General features: G+C 35.2%; 1 pseudogene; it reads left to right on the forward strand.

Moving 5' to 3' along the window:
* Positions 1-21,036, forward strand: part of LOC120138855 — an 81,978-nt pseudogene that overhangs the window by 14,403 nt on the left and 46,539 nt on the right.

Below are 21,036 nucleotides of genomic sequence, written 5' to 3' on the forward strand. Positions count from 1 at the left end.
ACAATTCACTTGGATTGTGTCACAAATCAGTCATCAATTCTTGAAGGACCATGGTTGGGTCGATCAAGCAATCAAGCATCAAGGGTGGCTCACAAAATTAAGAAAATGTTAATAGTTTCTTTTTAATTTTCAAGTTCGCTATTTGACCATGTATAGTTGCTTGCTAACTTAAACAGCCAATTTCTTCTTTTGTGTAGACTATCAGGAAATGTGGTTTTGGTTTGATTTGGATTTACTTTTAAGACATACTCTGTAACCCTCTATACCCCGCCTATGCGTTTCGACCAAATTTAGCATATTATATTAATGATTCTTAAAGACATTTTTCTAAAAATGTTATTCGATAATTAAAAACATGTTACAAATGACATTTATAAAAGTATAATAATTTAACAAGAAAAACCCAACTCATGAATATAAAACTAAAAAGTAACAAATTAATTTAAAACCTTTTGTAAAATCTAGAATATCAATAGCAAAAGCAGTAGTAGTTATAAAATCAAATACTTCGAAATAAAAGCTCATGTTTCAATAATAAAGTCAACTTGCAAGATAAAAATTACATTCAGAGGGACTATACGAAATGCGCCTATCCTCCAACTGCTTGATCCTGGGTATCTAACCGAAGGTATCTGAAAGGGGAAAACATTTTGAAAAGTGAGCTAGGCTCAATGTGTCCCAACATTACGATAAAATCATGATAGGTACATTAAACAAGTCATAGTTTAGTAAATCTCATAAATCATAATGTAGTGTAGTTTTTTTAAACTCGTAGTTTAAAAATCCATTGTATAAAGAGCCAACCTAAGGGAACTCTTAGGGCCTGAAAGCCTACCCAAGAAAGTTTCGGGGCCACGGGGCCTACCTAAGAACACATCTTAGGGCCGCAGGGCCTACCCGAGAATGATCTCAGGGCCGTAGAGCCTACCTAAGAGTCACATTAGGTCCATAAAAATTTTCCAGTTTGATCAGAGTTGTACTTTATAAATCAGTATCTCAAAAACACAATTTATACAGTGACATAATTTCCATAAATCCTTAATCATGGTAATCATATACCACTGTAAACCAATAATCAGCTAGCAATCATAATCCATAAGCCATCACCATTAAATCAGTGCATCAATAAAACAGTAACCATAGATTTCAGTGTACCACATGTTAAAACAAATAAAATACTTAAGTAATATATATAGGGAACACACCTCGATAATTTGAGTATTGGCCTCGCCACGCTCTGCTATAGTTTTTGAACCTAATTCGTAATAACACTACATTACTAGTGGGTAACATAATTAATTTATGAAATAGTAAGATTTACGGGTCATACGAGTGAATACTGGCACACACGGTCTAACGGATTTAGAGGAGCTGGGTCGAGCTATTGAGCGATCATGAGAGTCTTTTGTACCTTTAAATAACAATAACTAATCAGCCTCAAGTCTTAATTTAATCATTTAAAGCTAAAACTCTTAAGTGCATATGCATTTTTGGGTTTGACTGACAATTTGGAGGCTTTCAACTTCGAATTTGGCAAAACGGACTGCGGAATCAGGATCAGGACATCGTAAAACATAAAACATGTCTTTTCAAAAATTTTAACTTTTTGGTCAAAGTCAAAGTCAAAGGTCGGTCAACGATCAATGGGTCGGGTCAACGGTTCGAGTCGGGTCAAATGGGTCAAAGCTGCCCCAATCCTTTTCGAAGCTCCCCCACGCGCAGGGGCGGCACGTGGGAGCGCATGAACAGTCCTATGGTGTTCGAAAAATTCTCAAAATATTTTAAGCGATTTTGAGACACTTACCAAGCTCGGTTTAAAGTTTTGAACGGTGGAGAGCTCGATTTCAAAACGTCGAAAACTTTGAATACTTCACCTCCCTCATGCACCGGCGACAACGGAGCAAGGAGGACACCGATGGACTCAGAACGATACAAGGAACACGATGGTGCGGGAGGTGTCAAAAACGGAGCAACGATCGGCGATGAATTGACGATTTTCACGGCGACGGTGTTAAAAAAATGTCGAAACTTTGAATCGAAATTCACGACGTTTGACAGCGTTTCACTACGATCAATTTACGGGATTTTTTTCATCAGTCGACGACGAACACGATAGTGGTTTCGGATCGACGATCGGTGGTCGGACGACATCGGGATTAGGTTTAAAAGGAGAGGTTCGGGAGAGGAATTTGAGCAAATCTGTTTTGAAAACAGAAAACACGTATATAACAAAAATTTCTGCCGACACTAAAAGAAAAAATTTGGGGCTTGGTCCCTGACTTTCCTTTAATTTCTAAAATAGCCTATAAGTTTTGAAAAGTTTTAATTTGACCCAAAATTTTTCACCTAATTGATTTAATTATAATATTTTTTCTCTTTTTCAGGTTGTTAGAATTCTCCCCCTCTAAAAGAAATTTCGTCCTCGAAATTTACTTTATGAAAATAGACGAGGAAATTGAGCCTCCATTGACTCCAATGTCTCCCAAGTAGCTTCTGAAGGGCCACAGTTACTCTATTGAACTTTTACTCCATTGAACTTTGACCATTGGAATACTCTTGTTCCAAAGAACTCGCTCATCCCTTTCTAAGATCTGAATGGGCTCTTCCTCATATGACAAATCAGGTCTCAACTTTACCTCTTCAACCTGAATAATGTGAACTGAATCTGGACGGCATCGCCTTAACATAGATACATGAAAGACATCATGAATATGACTGAGCTGAGGAGGCAACTCAAGCTGATATGCAACAGGTCCTACTCTCGTCAAGATACGAAATGATCTGATAAATCTTGGAATCAATTTACCCTTATGCCCGAATATCCATACTTTCTTCCACGGGGATACTTTTAGAAAGACATGATCTCCAACCTCAAACTGGATATATTTTCTCCTCTGATCAGCATAAGACTTATGTCTATCAAATGCCTCTTTCAGACGGTTACTGATCAATCTGACTGTGTCCTTCGTCTCGCGCACTAACTCAAGTCCCAAAGTCTTTCGATCACGCAACTCAATCCAACAAATCGGAGTGCAACATCTACGCCCATAGAGTACTTCATAGGGTGCCATACGAATGCTGGCCTGGTAACTATTATTGTAAGCAAATTCAACCAAAGGCAAAAGTTCTCAGCTACCACGAAAATCAACACATAGCCCCGCAACATATCCTCCAGAACCTGAATTACTCTCTCAGATTGACCATCAGTTTGTGGGTGAAATGTTGTACTAAAATCCAATCTCATACCCAAAGCCATATGCAGCGCCCTCCAAAATCTCGAAGTAAATCTCGGATCCCGATCAGAAATGATAGATAACAGAACACCATGCAATTTGACAATATCTAAAATATACAACCTAGTCAGCTTGTCCAACGTATAATTTACCAGCACAGGAATTGAGTGGGCTGACTTTGTAAGTTTGTCAACAATTAACCAGACTGAATCCTTTTTCGAAGGGGTCATAGGTAGGCCAGTAACAAAATCCATAGTAATATGATCTTATTTACATTCAGGAATCTTGATAGGTTGCAACAAACCTGATGGATATTGATGTTTTGCCTTAACCTGCTGACAAGTCAAACATCTAGCCACAAAATCAAAGATGTCTTTCTTCATGCCAATCCAATGATATCTCTCTCAAATTCTGGTACATCTTATCTCCACTGAGGTGCATAGCATATGGACTACTGTAAGCCTCATTAAGGATAATCTAGCTCAACTTAGTATTTTCAGGCACACAATATCGACCTTTGAAGCATAATACTCCATCCTGGTCAATATTGAAATATGAGGTTGTCCACTGCTCCACTTTCTCAAAATGGAAAGTAATGAACTATCAAGAGATTGTTTAGCTTTGATCTCATCAACCAAGGCCGGTTTAACTTGCAATTCTGCTAACAGAGTACAATCATCATATAAATTCATCCTGGCTATTAAGGACCTCAACTCCGTTATTGCCTTTCGACTCAAAGAATTCGCTACAATGTTAGCTTTACTAGGGTAATAATCAATCACGCAATCATAATCCTTTAGAAGCACTAGCCAACAACGCTGTCTTAGATTAAGCTCCTTCTGGTCAGAAGATACTTTAAGTTGTTATGATATGTAAAAATGTAACACTTCTCCCCATAAAGATAGTATCTCCAGATCTTCAAGGTAGATATCACTGCTGCTAGCTCTAAATCATGGGTCGGATAATTACACTCATGCGGTCGCAGTTGACGGGATGCATAAGCCACTACCTTACCCTCCTGTATTAGAACACAGTCGAGTCCTGAGTGTTAAGCATCACTATACACTGTAAAATATTTCCCAGATTCAGGTTGAGTCAACACTAGTGCTTGAGTTAAAACCGCTTTTAATTTCTCAAAGATCTCTTGTTGTGCCTCGCCCCAATCAAACGACACGTTCTTCCTTAACAACTTCGTCAATGGAGCATCGATAATAGAGAAACCTTCGACAAAATATCGATAAAAACCTACCAAGCCCAAGAAACTATGAATCTCATAGACATTCTTCGGTCTCTTCCAACTCACATTAGCCTCAATCTTGCTCGGATCCACCTGAATACCCCTTGCCGAAACAATATGCCCAAGGAATGATACTTCTTGAAGCCAAAACTCACACCTTCTCAACTTAGCATACAACCAATTCTCTCTCAAGGTCTGTAGAATGATCTTCAAATGCTCGTCATGCTCTGCCTTAGTCCGAGAATAGACCAGAATATCATCGATGAATACTACCACAAATTGATCCAAATATGGCAGGAACACACGATTCATCAAATCCATGAAAGTTGCGGGAGCATTCGTAAAACTAAAAGGCATCACTAAGAACTCATAATGACCATATCTAGTGCGAATGGTCGTCTTCGCTACATTGAAACCTTTAACTTTTAACTGATAGTACCCCAAACGAAGATCAATCTTAGAGAATACAATAACTCCTCACAATTAATCAAATAAGTCATCAATCTTGGGTAGTGGGTACTTATTCTTGACCGTCATCTTTTTCAACTTCCGATAGTTAATACATAGTCTTAGCGACTTATCCTTCTTTTTCACAAACAGAACTAGAGCTCCCCATGGTGAGGTATTATGTCTGATAAATCCTCGATTGAATAATTCTTGTAACTGGACCTTCAACTCCTTAAGTTCCTTTGGAGCCATGCGATAAGGTCATGAAACAGGTGCAGATCCAGGATAAGTCTCAATTTCGAACTCTACCTCTCTATCAAGAGGTAACCCAGGCAACTCCTCCGGAAAGACATCAGAAAACTTGCTAACTGTACGAATCTCCTCAATCACGGACAAGGAACCTTTAGTGTTAAAAATACAAGCAATGAAAGTCTCATATCCCTCTCGGATCATACGAACAATTTCCATAACTGAAACTATATTAGAAAGATAGTCGTGACGTTCACCATTAACACAATAGTCAGAAGTCTTCAGAGTATCTCTCTTATATTCACAATCCAGATTTACCTTGTGTTCATTCAACCAATCAATCCCTAAAATTAGATCAAACTCCTCTAAAGGAAGCTCCATAAGATCAGCGAGAAAAATTTCTCCCTGAACCTCCAGAGGACAACATCGAAATACTTTATTCACTACTACTGACTGTCCTACTGGACTCGTAACTGTAACAGTATTATCAGTGTCCTCAATCAGAATCTGAAGGTTTCGAGATAATGAACTCGATACATAGGAGTGGGTGGAGCCATTTTCCAATAATGCAAAGTATGGGATAGAATAAATAGTAAATGTACATGCAATAACCTCAGGCTCTTCTCTGTCATCCCGACTTCTGGTGGCGTAAACCAAAGCTGGTTGACTGGCCTCTGAAACCGTAGGCTCTCGACTCTGCTATGGTCGGGCTCTACTATCTGCCCTAGATGCTGATCTAAAAGACTTTCCCTGATTACGACCTTTAGCTGGGGTCTGAACTGATGCATATGAACGCGTAAGAGTCTGATTAGTTGTCCGCTCAGACGAAGCTAGCTGTGGATAATCCCTCTAAAAATGACCACTGGATCCACAATGAAAACAAGCATCGGTCTTCCTATAACACTCTACTACGTGTCGTTTACCAAAAAAGTCACAAGGAGGCACTTGAAGCTAACCCGAATAACCACCTCTACTAATAGCTGAAGGTGAAGATGTTGCAGGCCTGAAACGTGTATTGCTCCTCTGAGGGGACAAAGTACGAGTACTCTTCCTGGACTGTGCAGATGATTCAGTAGGGCCCGAAGATTTCTTAGATCGCTCCTGATCGATACGCTCTCTACCAGGAGCTAAAGCCTTCACCTCCTCATGATCCTTGGCTCCACCCAACAGCACATCAAAAATTTCATCATGATGGGTCACAACTTGCCTACGCAACTCATATCTCATCCTGAGGGCAAATTTATGACGTCTATCTCTCTCGGTAGGTACCAGACTGAATCCATACTTTAACAATTTCAAGAACACTATCTCATACTCAGAAACTATCATATCTCCCTGAACCAGGTCTTGAAATTGCTGTCGTTTCTGAGATAAATAACGCTATTATAGAAAACGACTCCTAAAGCGTTCTTTGAAGAAATCCCAAGTTAAACGATCAGCTGGAACACTACTAACAACAAACTCCCACCAGGTGTGGGCATTGCCATCTAACATCTCTATTTCACCCAGATATCTCTTAGTTGGGTCCAAACCCAACTGATCCATACGTCTTTTAGTATCCTGGAGCCAATATTACACTTCAGTAGGAGCTCCACCAATCTGTCCTCCAAAAGTTCTGACTCCATTAACAATCAGAGTCTGAGAATTAGGAACCTCAGATACAATACCAGCAGCTCTGACCGCTCCCTGAATCAGCTGTAGAAATTATCTACCAAAATTCTCATCTAATGCAACTCTGGTAGACTCGGGCTCAATATCGGTCACTCTTCTAATCGGAGTAGTCATGCCAATACCAACAGTATGAGGCAGATTCGTCGGGGTCGTAGGAGTAGGATCATCTATCGAAGGCGGGGGATCTACATGTATCTCATCTATCAGATCTGTAAATCTAGCCATTCGACCTCGCCCACAGCTAGTTTGACAACCACATCTAGAACTCATCTTGGTGAATCTCAAGTTTACTACATAAGATAAAACCTAGGGTTAGATTGACACTTGAAGTCTCGAATATAATTAAAATCGTAAAAACTTTGTGACATGACCTTAGTGACTTGTTTTGTAAAACATTTCAAAATCGTATTTTCAATTTGGACTCATACACAGTTTGAGGTTTAAAAACCAAAAGCTCTGATACTAATTAAATGTAACCCCCTAGACCCAACCTATGTGTTTCGACCAAATCTAGCAGATTACATTAATGATTCTTAAAGTCATTTTTCTAAAAATGTTATTCGATAATTAAAAACATGTTACAAATGACATTTATAAAAGTATAATAATTTAACAATAAAAACCCAACTCATGAATATAAAACTAAAAAGTAACAAATTAATTTAAAACCTTTCGTAAAATCTAGATCACGGTAAACCGAATATCAATAGCAAAAGCAGAAGTCGTTATAAAATTAAATACTTCGAAATAAATGCCCATGTTTCAAAAATAAAGTCAACTTGCAAGATAAAACATTACATACAGAGGGACTATATAAAATGTGTTGATCCTCCAAGTTCTTGATCCTGGGTATCTAACCAAAGGTATCTGAAAGGGAAAAACATTTTTGAAAAGTGAACTAGGCTCAGTGTGTCCCAACATTACAAGAAAATCATGATAGATACACTAAACAAGTCATAGTTCAGTAAATCTCATAAATCATAATGTAATGTAGTTTTTTTTTTAAACTCGTAGTTTAAAAATCCATTGTATAAAGATCCAACCTAAGGGAACATCTTAGGGCCTGTGAGCCTACTCAAGAAAGTTTCGGGGCCACGAGGCCTACCTAAGAACACATATTAGGGTCGTAGGGCCTACCCGAGAGTGATCTCATGGCCGTAGAGCCTACCTAAGATTCACATTAGATCTATAAATTTTTCAGCTTGATCAGAGTTGTACTTTATAAATCGGTCAACGGTTAACGGGTCAGGTCAACGGTTTGAGTCGGGTCGGGTTGGGTCAAACTGGGTTAAACGAGTCGGATCAAAGCTACCCCAACCCTTTTCGAAGCTCCCCCATGCGTAGGGTGGTGAGTGGGGGCGCGTGAACAATCCTATGGTGTCCGAAAAATTCCCAAAATTTTTTTAAAAATATTTTAAGCGATTTTGAGACACTTACTAAGCTCGGTTCAAAATTTTGAACGGTGGATAGCTCGATTTCGAAACGTCGAAAACTTTGCCTACTTTATTTCCCTCACGCGCCGACGACGATGGAGACAAGAAGGACACCGGTGGACTCGGAACGACACAAGTATATTTTTTATGAGATTTTTACGATGGGTCGCTCCGGTGGCCCTAATGTGACATTCCGGATCAGATCAGGCCACACGCATCGGTCTATAGGGTTACAATTTAGTTGCTAAATGTGTAATTTACCCTTTCGATTAATTACGTTTTCAGTGTTTTTATGTATTTTTTTAGTAATTTTCACATGCTTATGTTAAGAGATTAAATGAGAGCAATATTGTTGCTAAAAAGTGGGGTTTTAGAGTACTCGAGTTTTTGTTTAGGGATTTGGATACTTTTTATACTATCCACCGAAGTTGTTGGGTAAGGTCGGCGATTTAAAGTCATCGTCTCTTGCGCATTTTACATTTGGATTTTATTTTCTTTTTCAAATTCTAAGGGGAAATTGTCGGTAAAGGATAACGGCTTGATAAAATCAAAAGTTCCTTAACTATTTTAAGATCAAAATCAATAACTTTGACAATAAGATTAATTGAAGGGTAAACTATACAAATGGTCATTAATATTTAAGTAAATTTTTATTTTTTTACTAAAGTTTCAAAAGTAATAAATTGGTCACTAACGTTATCGATTTATAATAAATTGGTCACTCATCGTGAACCGTCGTTACTGCGGTAACAAAATACTGATATGATGCGATTAACCGATCATTTGACTATTCTTCTTCCATAGTACAACCCCGACTAGAAGAAAATCAAATAGCATTCTTTTAGTTGTAATAAACACAATAAATTTAGCCGAACAATTTTTTGGTGTTAATTCAAGAAGAGCATGACAACAAATAGCCTACCAAGTGCAAAAACTCCTCCCAAGAAAGATCTTGAATAAAAGACCTGCATATTGCAGGATTGCTTGGCTCTCCAAGCTGCTGAAAGATCCTTCTGTGAAGTCTTCGACCGTTATTATAATCTCACCTAGAGCAGTAAAAAAGGGTGAATTCAACTTCTTTTACACTCGAACCTCTCTTGTTGATTCTCTTGAATAGACCTCCAGGGTTTCAAATAGCGGCCGAATAGCGGCATCGCGACTGTTATATCGCGATCATGACGGTGTTCGAAATTGTTATCGCGGAAAATAACGGTGTAAAGCGGGATCACACCAGTTGTGGCGGATCGCGGCAGCAATTTAACGGATTACGGCCAATCGTGCTAATAGCGAACCGTTATTCCGCTATTATTCCGTTATTTAAAAAAAAACCAAAAAACAAGTTTTTTATTTTAAAAAAATCAGCTCATTCGGAAAAAATTCACGATTACGATATCCGAAATGATCGTAATAGCATCCGTTATATTAGTCACCATACGACCGAAAATGTGACTGCGAACGCTATTTAAAATCTGTAGACTTCTTTCAAATGAAGGGGAAGCTTCATACTCTCTAACTAAGATTATCCATTTATTGCTATTGTTATTTCCATTTTAAAAACGAAGAAACAGGAGATGGCGACGAACAACCTTTAAGCTCGGCTGGAGTAATGGCGTTGCAGCCTCAATTGTAAGGGTTAGCCTGTGCTTCCGACTGACAGTTATAATATGTTGCTCCTCTATGAGAGCACGACACGGTGTCCCTCTGAAGAGCTCCATAGCTTATGTACTGTATGTTCCTCATTTGCAATATGCGCCCGTTGAACTCTAACCCGTCATCCATGTTGTTATCCATGCTCTCGGTCGTTGAGACCTAACAGTTGCCGGACTCGTTCGTCATCTTCGTCGGTACCCAGCTCAAGCTCTGCATGCCGCTTGCAGCGGAGACCACGGTGATATGAGTTGCGGTGTCGAGGAGGAGTAAGGAAATGACCAGGAGAAAACCAAAGGGATTAGCCATTTGTTTTGGATTTTTCTTTGCTTTTTATATGTTGCAGTTTGTTCAAGTAGAAGGGGAGAATGGTCGATTTTCATATTGGCTTAAAGTGGATTTAAAGAAGAGCTTCCGTGCTTGAATGAAACAATTTCTATTATACATATAAAAGAGGAACGTTGCTGTGTTATGCTTGAATCAAATAGGGGATATGGTTCTGCATTTGTTTCGAAACCCATTAAACAACCCCGTACACCCAGTCGAGGGCCGGAGCTCTATACGAACATCAAACCTTGATTCCCTAGGTAATATTACCTTTGAATAGAAAGACTTGGGCATTTCCTAATCTCCTTTCTCTGAACAATAAGCATATCAGAATTATTAATAAGAATGTGAACTTCATTGTAAGGGGATTTTATACCTTTATCACTTTCCGAGGCAATTGGATTCGGTTTCAGTTCTAGAGAAGTTCCAAGTATGATTTCCTCTTAATTAGTCCTTTCCCTCTTTGTACAGACGCAAAGTTCTTTTCTTTCAAGTTCAGTTTTGAAGGAGTCTGGTTTCTTTGTGGAGTTTATAGGTTCATTGGAGTATGAAGGAATGAGTTGGATGTGTTTAGAGGAGTTTGTAGCAGTGAGGATTATTTCTCCCTAAAAAAGTTTAGAGACATTAGTGAAAAACAATAATGATCTTTCTACTTCTAGGAGACGTCTATTTTTCCTCTCTTCTATCTCATTGATAAGTCATAAATGTGCATATATTTTTTTTATTAATTTTCTTATGTTTGGTGACCTAAATTATCAATAAGTCTATTTTTTTTAAATTTTGTATTTTACGAGTCGATATATGTTTCTGATATGTGTTAGAACTAGAATTGAGGATTTTGATGAAGTTTAGACACTTAAAGATAAAAAAGACGAATGACATTACTACTTATGTTAGAACTCTTATCATTATTTTTAATAGGATTAGGATAACCCAAAATAATAATTTTCAATTTAAACCCTTGTTACACTTTGTATTTTATAGGTCAATATATGTGTCTGAGGTGTATTGAAGCTAAAATTGAGGATTTTTGATGAAGTTTGGAAACTTGAAGAGAAAAAAAGGACAGATGACATTCCTACTTCAGTTAGAAATCTTATCTTTACTTTTTAATAGGATTAGGATAAACCAAAAGAATGTAATCTTCAATTTAAACTCTTATGGACTTTGTATTTTATAGATCAGTATGTGTATGAGGTGTATTGGAGCTAAAATTGACGATTTTAATGAAGTTTGAACAGTTAAAGAGAAAAAGGAGGAATGGCATTTCTACCGTTATTAGAACTCTTATCTTTGTTTTTTAGAATTAGGATAAACAAAAACAATATAATCTTCAATTTAAACTCTAATTAGACTTTGTATTTTATAGGTCAATATACGTGTCTAAGGTGTATTAGAGATAGAATTAAAGATTTTGATGAAGTTTGGACACTTGAAGAGAAAAAGGACGGATGACATTCCTACTTCCATTAGAACTTTTATCTCTACTTTTTAATAATACTAAGATAAACCAAACGAATGTAATCTTCAATTTAAACCCTTATTAAACTTTGTATTTTACAGATCAATATATGTGTCTGAGGTGTATTGGAGCTAAAATTGAGGATTTTGATGAAGTTTGAACACTTAAAGATAAAAAAGTACGGATAAGATTCATGCTTCCGTTAAAATTTCATTACAAAATGATCACTCGATTATTCATATATTTCAAACTCATAATTTTCTATTAAAAAATTGACGGTTGATTAAGTTAGATGTTAACATGCTAACTGCATTATGATAAAATCATATTTTAATGCTATTTGCTAGCACTGTCGTTGCTTTTAAGTACTAGTTCGATGATATATTGTTTCAAGCAATGGTTGAATAGTATAATGTAAACAGAGATTCAATCCATAAAAATACAACTCAAATGATTTTTGAATCAAATTTTATCATATTTCAGTCAGCATATTAGTATTCAGCTCAGAAGTCTACTAATTGTTTAATAAAATAGTCGAATAATTATTTTATAACTTTTAATGGTCAAATGACTCGATACAGTAATACCTTATAATTGAATGATCATTTTATAACTTATAATAATCGAGATTCAACAAAAAAAAAATAGCTAATACGATAATAAAAATAATAATTGCACGCGACAATGGTGGTGGTTCCGACAGCATTATAATCTGGTGGGGTTGTGGTCCGTATGTGTTCAGAGGAGCTTTAATTTTGTTGAATTTTTGGCATGTAATTTGTCTATTATGAATTGGGTGGGGTTGTGTTCCAAACTGATCTCAAGACTTGGTAAATGGTTAAAAAGGTGAAAGTTAAATTTAAACAAAAATAATGAGCATTAAAATGTCAGTAGTAAAAATGATAAAATTAAAATTACCATTATGTTTTTTATTTAAAAAATGTTTTGAATGGAGCAGAGTAAATATCCTTTTCCGCTATTACAGCGTTTATAGGTGGTTCTGCATGTCTTCAATTTTCATCGTCACTGTCAACAGTCAAGTGTTAATCTATCATTTCATTCATTAATACTTCTTTTTTTCTGCTTCTTCTTGGTATTTTCTTTCTTTGTTCTCTTTATTGTCTCTATTGTTCATTTTATTTTTCTTTCCTTTCAAACCCACCCAAAGAAAAAGAAAAAAGAAAAAAAATGGATGCAATTGCTACTGATGTTATTGTCAATATCTCTTTTGAAGCTGCTAAAGGTATCTTTCACGACGTCATATAAGATATATGCTTTCCTACCAGAGATACGTTAAGGGTGTGTTTAGTTCACGAAATATAAGATTATAAGTGGTAATAAAAGATTAATGGGGAATAGGATTACTGTAAATGTTGTATTTTGTGTTTGGTTGGTTTAGCAACAATGTAAGATTACAATGTTTAGTTAAAGGAATAAAAGATTATTAGAATGCATATTTTACCAAACTGTCCTTATTATATATTTGGTTTTTAACTAGTTGAATTCTACTATAATATTACTATAATTAATTTATATATTTTTTTTAAATTCATAAAATTTATATATTTTTTTACAAAATTGAAAAGATAAATAGGTTTAATGAAAATGTTAAAATTTTATTTTAACCCCTGAACTTTATATAAAATTTTAATTATAGATTTGTTTTGTAAATCTAAAATAGTTTAAGGATAAATTTGTAATTTAACCTTTGTAGAATTTTTATTATTCAACGACAGAAGAATTATATTTTTGAAAAAAATTAAGGACATTTTAGTCCAAAATGTCGGTAATCCAATAATACCTAAGGGAGAGAGTAATCACATTCCATATAATATACCCTAAAATATCACTGTTGATAATAAAAGATTATCGAAGATTGAGAAATATTGACTAACCAAATGAGGATTCTATTATCTGATAATAAGTTATGATGTGAACCAAATTGCCCCTAAGAATTTTTTTTGAAAAACTTGAGAAGTTTATGCGTGCAATAAAATATTGTTGTTGCAGAAAGGAACGTGGAGAATATTAAAGCGGATGTCCAGGGTTGGTGCGATAGTGTGGACAAGGTTAATAAGGACTTATGGTATCTGAGCCTAAACTAAAAAAGCAAAGAAACATAGTAAGAATCATTGATAAAGACTTGAGAGGTCGTTAGTCTTTTTTATTATTATTTATACTTTTTTTATTATTATTTATACTTTTCAATTTTTGATTAAACTAAAATTAAATAAAGATAATAATAATTGATAAATACTTGAGAGATCCTTGAGTCTTTATTTATAGTTTTCAATTTTTATTAAATTAAAATAAAGAAAGATAAAAATAATTGATTAAGAGTGGAGAAGTCCTTAGTGTTTCTATCCTTATTTATATTTTCAATTTTTTATGATAATTGATTTTTATTTTCATATATTACACGCGCGTATACAATCATTATTGCTTGAACTCATGCCTCTTATGGGTAAGGGTGAGTAAAACTTGACTTTACTCGAAAAATCGATTTTTTTACTTCCAATTTCGAGTTATTCGAGTCAACTCGAATTATCAATTCGAGTTTCGAGTTTGAGTCGAGTTGAAATTTCAAAATTTTGAGTAACTCGAAAAATTAAAAATTTGAATGAGTATTTTGACTAATTTGTGATTTGGTCTCTGATCTCTTATTCCTTCAATTTCTCCATCATTTTAAGTTAAAATTTCACCAAATTTAAACTACATGCTCCTAAACCATCATAGAATACATATGTACTTTCAATTTCACTTTTGATAACAAATTTTCTATTTTTTCAAATTAATCTCTCAATTTTGCATGATTTTCATATTTCTTCAATTCATCCTTTATTTTAAGTATGTTTTTGACCAAATTTAAACCACATGCTCCCCTACCACTATACAATATCTATGTAATTTCAATTTTTATTTTTTACTAAAAAAGTACTTTTTTTAATTTAGTTATTTAACTTTGTATTTTACTCAATTTAGTCTTTTGGCGACAATTGTTTAAAAATTCTTTTTTCACATCAATTCTTTGACTCATTTATACGCACATTAGTATTTTACCCTCAAAATATTGTTGAATACATTTTGATATTTCGATATAACAAATTAAGGTAAATGAATTTTAAGATTTTTCAAATGATTTTCTAAGTATATTCGATATAATTATTCGAATATCAAAACATTACTCTAAATCTTTCAAAAGTCATTTTTAATCCTTACTCAAGTGTAAAATTAAGTTTTTAATCCTTACAAAGTATTTTGAACCGTTTCAAAGCAAAAAATTACAGTTTGCTCAGAGGGAACCGATTCCCCCCCCCCAAGGGGGTACCGATTCCCCCCTGAATGGTTTGGCTCCGAGATTTCCAGTATGCTCGGAGGGAACCGATTCCCCCCAGGGGCATCGATTCCCCCCTGTGTAACGGTCGAAATATTTGAATTTTACACTTAGGGAACCGATTCCCCATAAGGGGTACCGATTCCCCCCACGCTCCAAGCTGTTTTATTAATTGATTTCACACTAAAACGGCTATATTATCTTCACTAATCATCCCCAACGTTCAGAAGTGATTCAAGGTGTATTTAAGCAAGCTTAGGAGCCATTGATCAATAACAAGAAATATCAAGCAACTAGAATCAAGAGAGAATCAAAGCCTCCTATCTTCAATGGAGCTAACTATGCCTATTGGAAGAATAGAATGATGTACTTCATTCAAGCAAGTGACATGGGAGCATGGAATGTCGTAGTAGAAAGATACATCAAGCCTCTCACTCATCCAAGATTATGGAGTGAAGGAGAGACAAAAATGTTCCAGCTCAACTCCAAAGCCATCCATATCATATTTTGTGCTCTTGGACCAGATGAATACGGAAGAGTTTCATCTTGTACAACCGCCAAAGAAATATGGGACAAACTTCAAGTCACTCATGAAGGTACCGATGAGGTAAAGAAATCTAAAATTAGTATTCTAACGCATAGCTATGAAAATTTCAGGATGAAACCAAATGAAGATATCAAAGCTATGACGGATAGATTTTCAACGATTTTCAATGGTCTCAAATCATATGGAGAGATCATTTCAAATTAAAAGCTTGTGAGGAAGTTAGTCTACTCCCTCCCAAAATCGTGGCAATCATCGAGTCTAAGGACCTAACGTCCTTAACTCTTGAAGAGCTAATCGGTTCACTCCTCACTCATGAAATGATGCTTGAAGATAAGGTGGACCTTGATAAGATTAAAGAGACACCAAAGGAGAAGGAGAATGAGAAGAAGAAAAACATTGGAGTTGCTCTCAAATCCACAAAAGATGAGAGTGATTCGGATGAAGATGACGATAACGAGAAAATGACATTGTTTTCCAAACGGTTCAGAAAAATGATGAGACCTTACCGAGGAAGAAAATTCAAATGAAATGAAGGCCTCAAAAATGAACCAAAAGAAAAGGACCCGATCATTTGCTATGAATGCAAAAAGCCGGGGCATGTCAAATATGATTGCCCACAATTAAAGAGAAAGGGTCAATCAAAGAATAAGCACAAGGCTCATGTGGCTACATGGAGCGATGAAGAAGGTTCCGATGAAGAGGAACAAGAAGTAGCAAACTTGTGCTTGATGGCATTCGGGGAAGATTCTAAGGTAACCTCTAACTCATCTAATTTTGATGATTTATCTTATGATGAGCTATTAGAGGAATATAAGGGGTTGGCTTCGGATTATGAGAAATTATTTTTAAAATATAAAAATGATGTTTCAAAATTGAAAAATGAAAATAAACTCATATCCAAAACCAACAACGATCTTGAAAGTAAAATCAAAGATTTACAAATCAAACTAGAAGAGTTTGAAAAGAAAAATTTAGATTTGCAAAATTTACTTTCAAAGGTCAATGATGATCATCAAAAGAAAATTGATGATCTCAAAGCTTCTTTTGATAAAGTTGGAACAAAACGTTTTGAAAATGGAGAAAATTCAAAATCCAACTTTGTTAGAAAAAGTTTTAAAAACTACAATCATAGAGGTCCCCAAAGAACCTCTAATGGAAAAATCGTTAGAAGTATATGGGTTCCTAAAGAGCTCATTACTACTAAAGATAAGGATATCCTACACAAATGGATACCTAAGGGGACTAGGATTTTGGAAACTAATGAATATGGACCCAAAAGAATTTGGGTACCAAAAATTAGAAATTAATCTATGTTTGTAGGAAAAGGAGCATTGCTACAAGGCACGGGAAACAAATTCAAACTCATGGTACCTTGATAGTGGATGCTCAAGACACATGATCGGAGACAAAAGCCGGTTCAATAAGCTTAACACCAAAAATGGAGGAGAAGTTACTTTTGGTGATGATTCAAAAGGTCACATTGAAGGTATTGGTACTATTGGTAATACCTCTTCCATACAAATTAAGAATGTTTTATATGTGAATGGATTAAAGCATAATCTATTAAGTATTATTCAATTTTGTGATAAGGGATTCAATGTCATATTTGATATTAATGGTTGTAAAGTCATTGACATTGCATCTAATCGGATTATGCTTGTTAGTCATAGAATAGGAAACATATACATGGTGCATTTAGATTCTATTGATATGACTAATTTGTGCCTAGTTGCTAAGGATGAACATGATAGTTGGTTATGGCATAGGAGACTAGGACATGCTAGTATGAGTGTTTTGCAACGGCTAATTCAAGGTAATTTAGTTCGAGGGTTGCCTAAGCTTAAATTTGATAATGATAAAATCTGTGATGCTTGTGCTAAAGGAAAACAAAAGCGAGTTTCTTTTAAATCCATTAATGATGTATCAACTAGTAGAGTATTACAATTGATCCATATAGATCTTTTTGGGCCAACTAGGACTACTAGCTTGGGTGGAAAACAATATGCATTTATCTTGGTAGATGACTATTCTAGATATACTTGGGTTTTATTTTTAAGTACTAAAGATGAAGTATTAGAATATTTCATCACATTTTCAAAAATAATCCAAAACGATAAAGGTTACTCTATAACTAGTATTAGGAGTGATCATGGCACTGAATTTGAAAATCTTGGATTTACTGAGTTTTGTAATTCTAATGGTATTAGCCATAATTTTTCAGCACCTAGAACCCCTCAACAAAATGGAGTTGTTGAGAGGAAAAATCGAACTTTAGAAGAAATTGCTAGAACCATGCTTTGTGAAAATAATTTGCCAAAATATTTTTGGGCGGAAGCCACAAATACCGCTTGTTATGTAGTAAATTGAGTAATGATTAGGTCAATTTTAAAGAAAACTCCATATGAAAATTTCAAAAATAAAAAGCCTAACATTAGCTCCTAGAGCTTGGTATGAAAGATTGTCAAATTTTTTAATTGAAAAAGGTTTTTCAAAAGGGAAGGTTGACACTACATTGTTTTTAAAGCATAAAGGTAAAGATTTATTAGTAGTTCAAATTTATGTTGATGATATAATATTTGGTTCTACTAATGATGTTCTTTGCCAAGAATTTTCTAAGCTAATGCAAAGTGAGTTTGAGATGAGCATGATGGGGGAGCTCTCATTTTTCTTGGGACTCCAAATCAAGCAAAGAAAAGATGGTATCTTCATCAATCAAGCTAAATACGTCAAAGATATGCTCAAGAAGTTTGGACTGGAAAATGGGAAACCTTATGACACTCCAATGAGCTCTTCAACAAAGCTTGACTTAGATGAAGGAGGTAAATGTGTAGATGTTAAATTATATAGGTCAATTATTGGCTCTTTGCTTTATCTTACTGCAAGTAGACCGGACATTATGTTTAGTGTTTTCTTATGTGCTAGATTTCAATCATGTCCTAAGGAATCACATTTACTAGATGTTAAGAGAATCTTTAGATACTTTAAGGACACTCCTAGTTTAGGACTTTGGTATCCTAGAGACTCTAGCTTTAGTTTGCATGCTTTTTATGATGCGGATTATGGAAGATGCAAATTAAATATGAAAAGCACCTCCGGTACTTGCCAATTCCTTGGAAATATGTTGATTTCTTGGTTTTCAAAGAAACAAAATTGTGTTGCATTATCTACCACTGAAGCCGAATACATTTTGATATTTCGATATAACAAATTAAGATAAATGAATTTTAAGATTTTCCAAATGATTTTCTAAGTATATTCGATATAATTATTCGAATATCAAAACATTACTCTAAATCTTTCAAAAGTCATTTTTAATCCTTACTCAAGTGTAAAATTAAGTTTTTAATCCTTACAAAGTATTTCGAACCGTTTCAAAGCAAAAAATTACAGTTTGCTCAGAGGGAACCGATTCCCCCCCCCCAAGGGGGTACCGATTCCCCCCTGAATGGTTTGGCTCCGAGATTTCCAGTATGCTCGGAGGGAACCGATTCCCCCCAGGGGCATCGATTCCCCCTGTGTAACGGTCGAAATATTTGAATTTTACACTTAGGGAACCGATTCCCCATAAGGGGTACCGATTCCCCCCACGCTCCAAGCTGTTTTATTAATTGATTTCACACTAAAACGGCTATATTATCTTCACTAATCATCCCCAACGTTCAGAAGTGATTCAAGGTGTATTTAAGCAAGCTTAGGAGCCATTGATCAATAACAAGAAATATCAAGCAACTAGAATCAAGAGAGAATCAAAGAGAAAGCATCAAACCTCAAGTTTGAGCATTTCAAGCATATTTTTCATTCAATAGTCATTTTGCTTTCAAGAACACTTATTGTGCTCAATTATATTTATTCTTGAGTGTTCTTTCTTTGTTCTAGAATTGTGCAAACATCTTACCTTGTGAGGTTTTCTTGTAAGTTTGTGAAATTTGTAACCTTCTCTTTGAGAAAATAGTGTTCTCAAGAATTGGGGTATATTCTTGAGGGAATTGTAAGGTTATCTCTTTGGCCTCAAAAGAAAGAACAAATTAGTGAATTTGTTGGAAAATCTTTAGTGTGGATAGCTAAGGTAGTCGACGTAGACTTTGTTGAGAAAGTCGAACCACTGTAAATCGCTGTGCAATTACTTTCAATTTTCTGCAAAAGCTTCCACCAAAATTTTAATTACCAATTCACCCCCTCTTGGCTGATTCCAGCGATCGATTAACTCAACAAATATCTTCTTTGAAATATAATATTATAAATATATTTTATAATTTTAAATTGTATGTGATATATTAAATAACATTGTAATGTGAAAAGAATATGAAGATATATATATATATATATATATATATATATATATATATATATGGTTAGAGAAAGTTAAAAAATTAAAATAAAATTGTGCCATAATACTATAAATAATTACAATTAAATTTGTATAGAACTCGAATAACTCGAACTCGAACAACTCGACTCAAATTTCTTAAACTCGACTAGACTCAGAAAAATTTCAAGTTAAGTTTGAGATATAAAATAAGACTCGTCAATTTGAATAACTTGAATTTGTTTTACTCAACTTGATCGAATGTTCACCCCTACTTATGGGGAAAAACACCTACAACCAACGAAACTATTCCTTTGGGTTCAATTGATAATAAATTTTAGAAGTACTTTACGTTTCAATATTTTTTTAGTAGTTTAAGATAATTATACGATAATATTTATTTAGAATTTTTTAAGTCGTTGATAACACATATATTGATACACACCTTGCAGACACAACCAGAGACAGAGTCAGAATTCTAATTCAAGAGGACAAAATGTAACTAACAATAGAAAATGAAAGGGTAAAATTCAAATAAATGAAAATAGGAGGGACAAAATCAAAATAAACCAAAATTTGAAGGTCTAAATACATATTTCTCCATGAAGATACTAATTTTTTACCCATATTATAAATATTATTATTATTGTTATTATTATTATTATTATTATTATTATTATCATTATTATTATTATTATTATTATTATCATTATTATTATTATTAAATATATTAAATACATATATAAATAATATTAAATTACAAAGCCCAATCAACCGGCCCAAAACCCAAACCAAACTGAAACCCAAAACATTTAGGGTTTTAGTTAGGGTTTCCTAACCCTAATCCCATGCTCAGCCGCCTCTAGCCAGCCGCCTCAGACTGACCGTTGGATCTGGTATGATCCAACGGTCCAAGAGCCTCCAGATGGAAACCCTAGGGTATGATACCCTAGGGCCACACGGCCGCCGCTGCTGCTCCAGCCGCCTCCGCCGCTGCCACGTCCCAAACGAAGGCTCCAGAAGCTCCAACGCTAGCCGTCCACGCCATGGCTAAGGGTGAGTCACCACTGGTAGTCCGGTGACTCACCGAAACCCCCTCTTCGGACCGGTCCGATGGCCACACCGGTGGTGGCTATAAAAGCC

This window comes from Hibiscus syriacus, unplaced genomic scaffold, assembly GCF_006381635.1.
Source record: "Hibiscus syriacus cultivar Baekdansim isolate YM2019G1 unplaced genomic scaffold, ASM638163v2 tig00110710_pilon, whole genome shotgun sequence".
NCBI lineage: Eukaryota > Viridiplantae > Streptophyta > Magnoliopsida > Malvales > Malvaceae > Hibiscus > Hibiscus syriacus.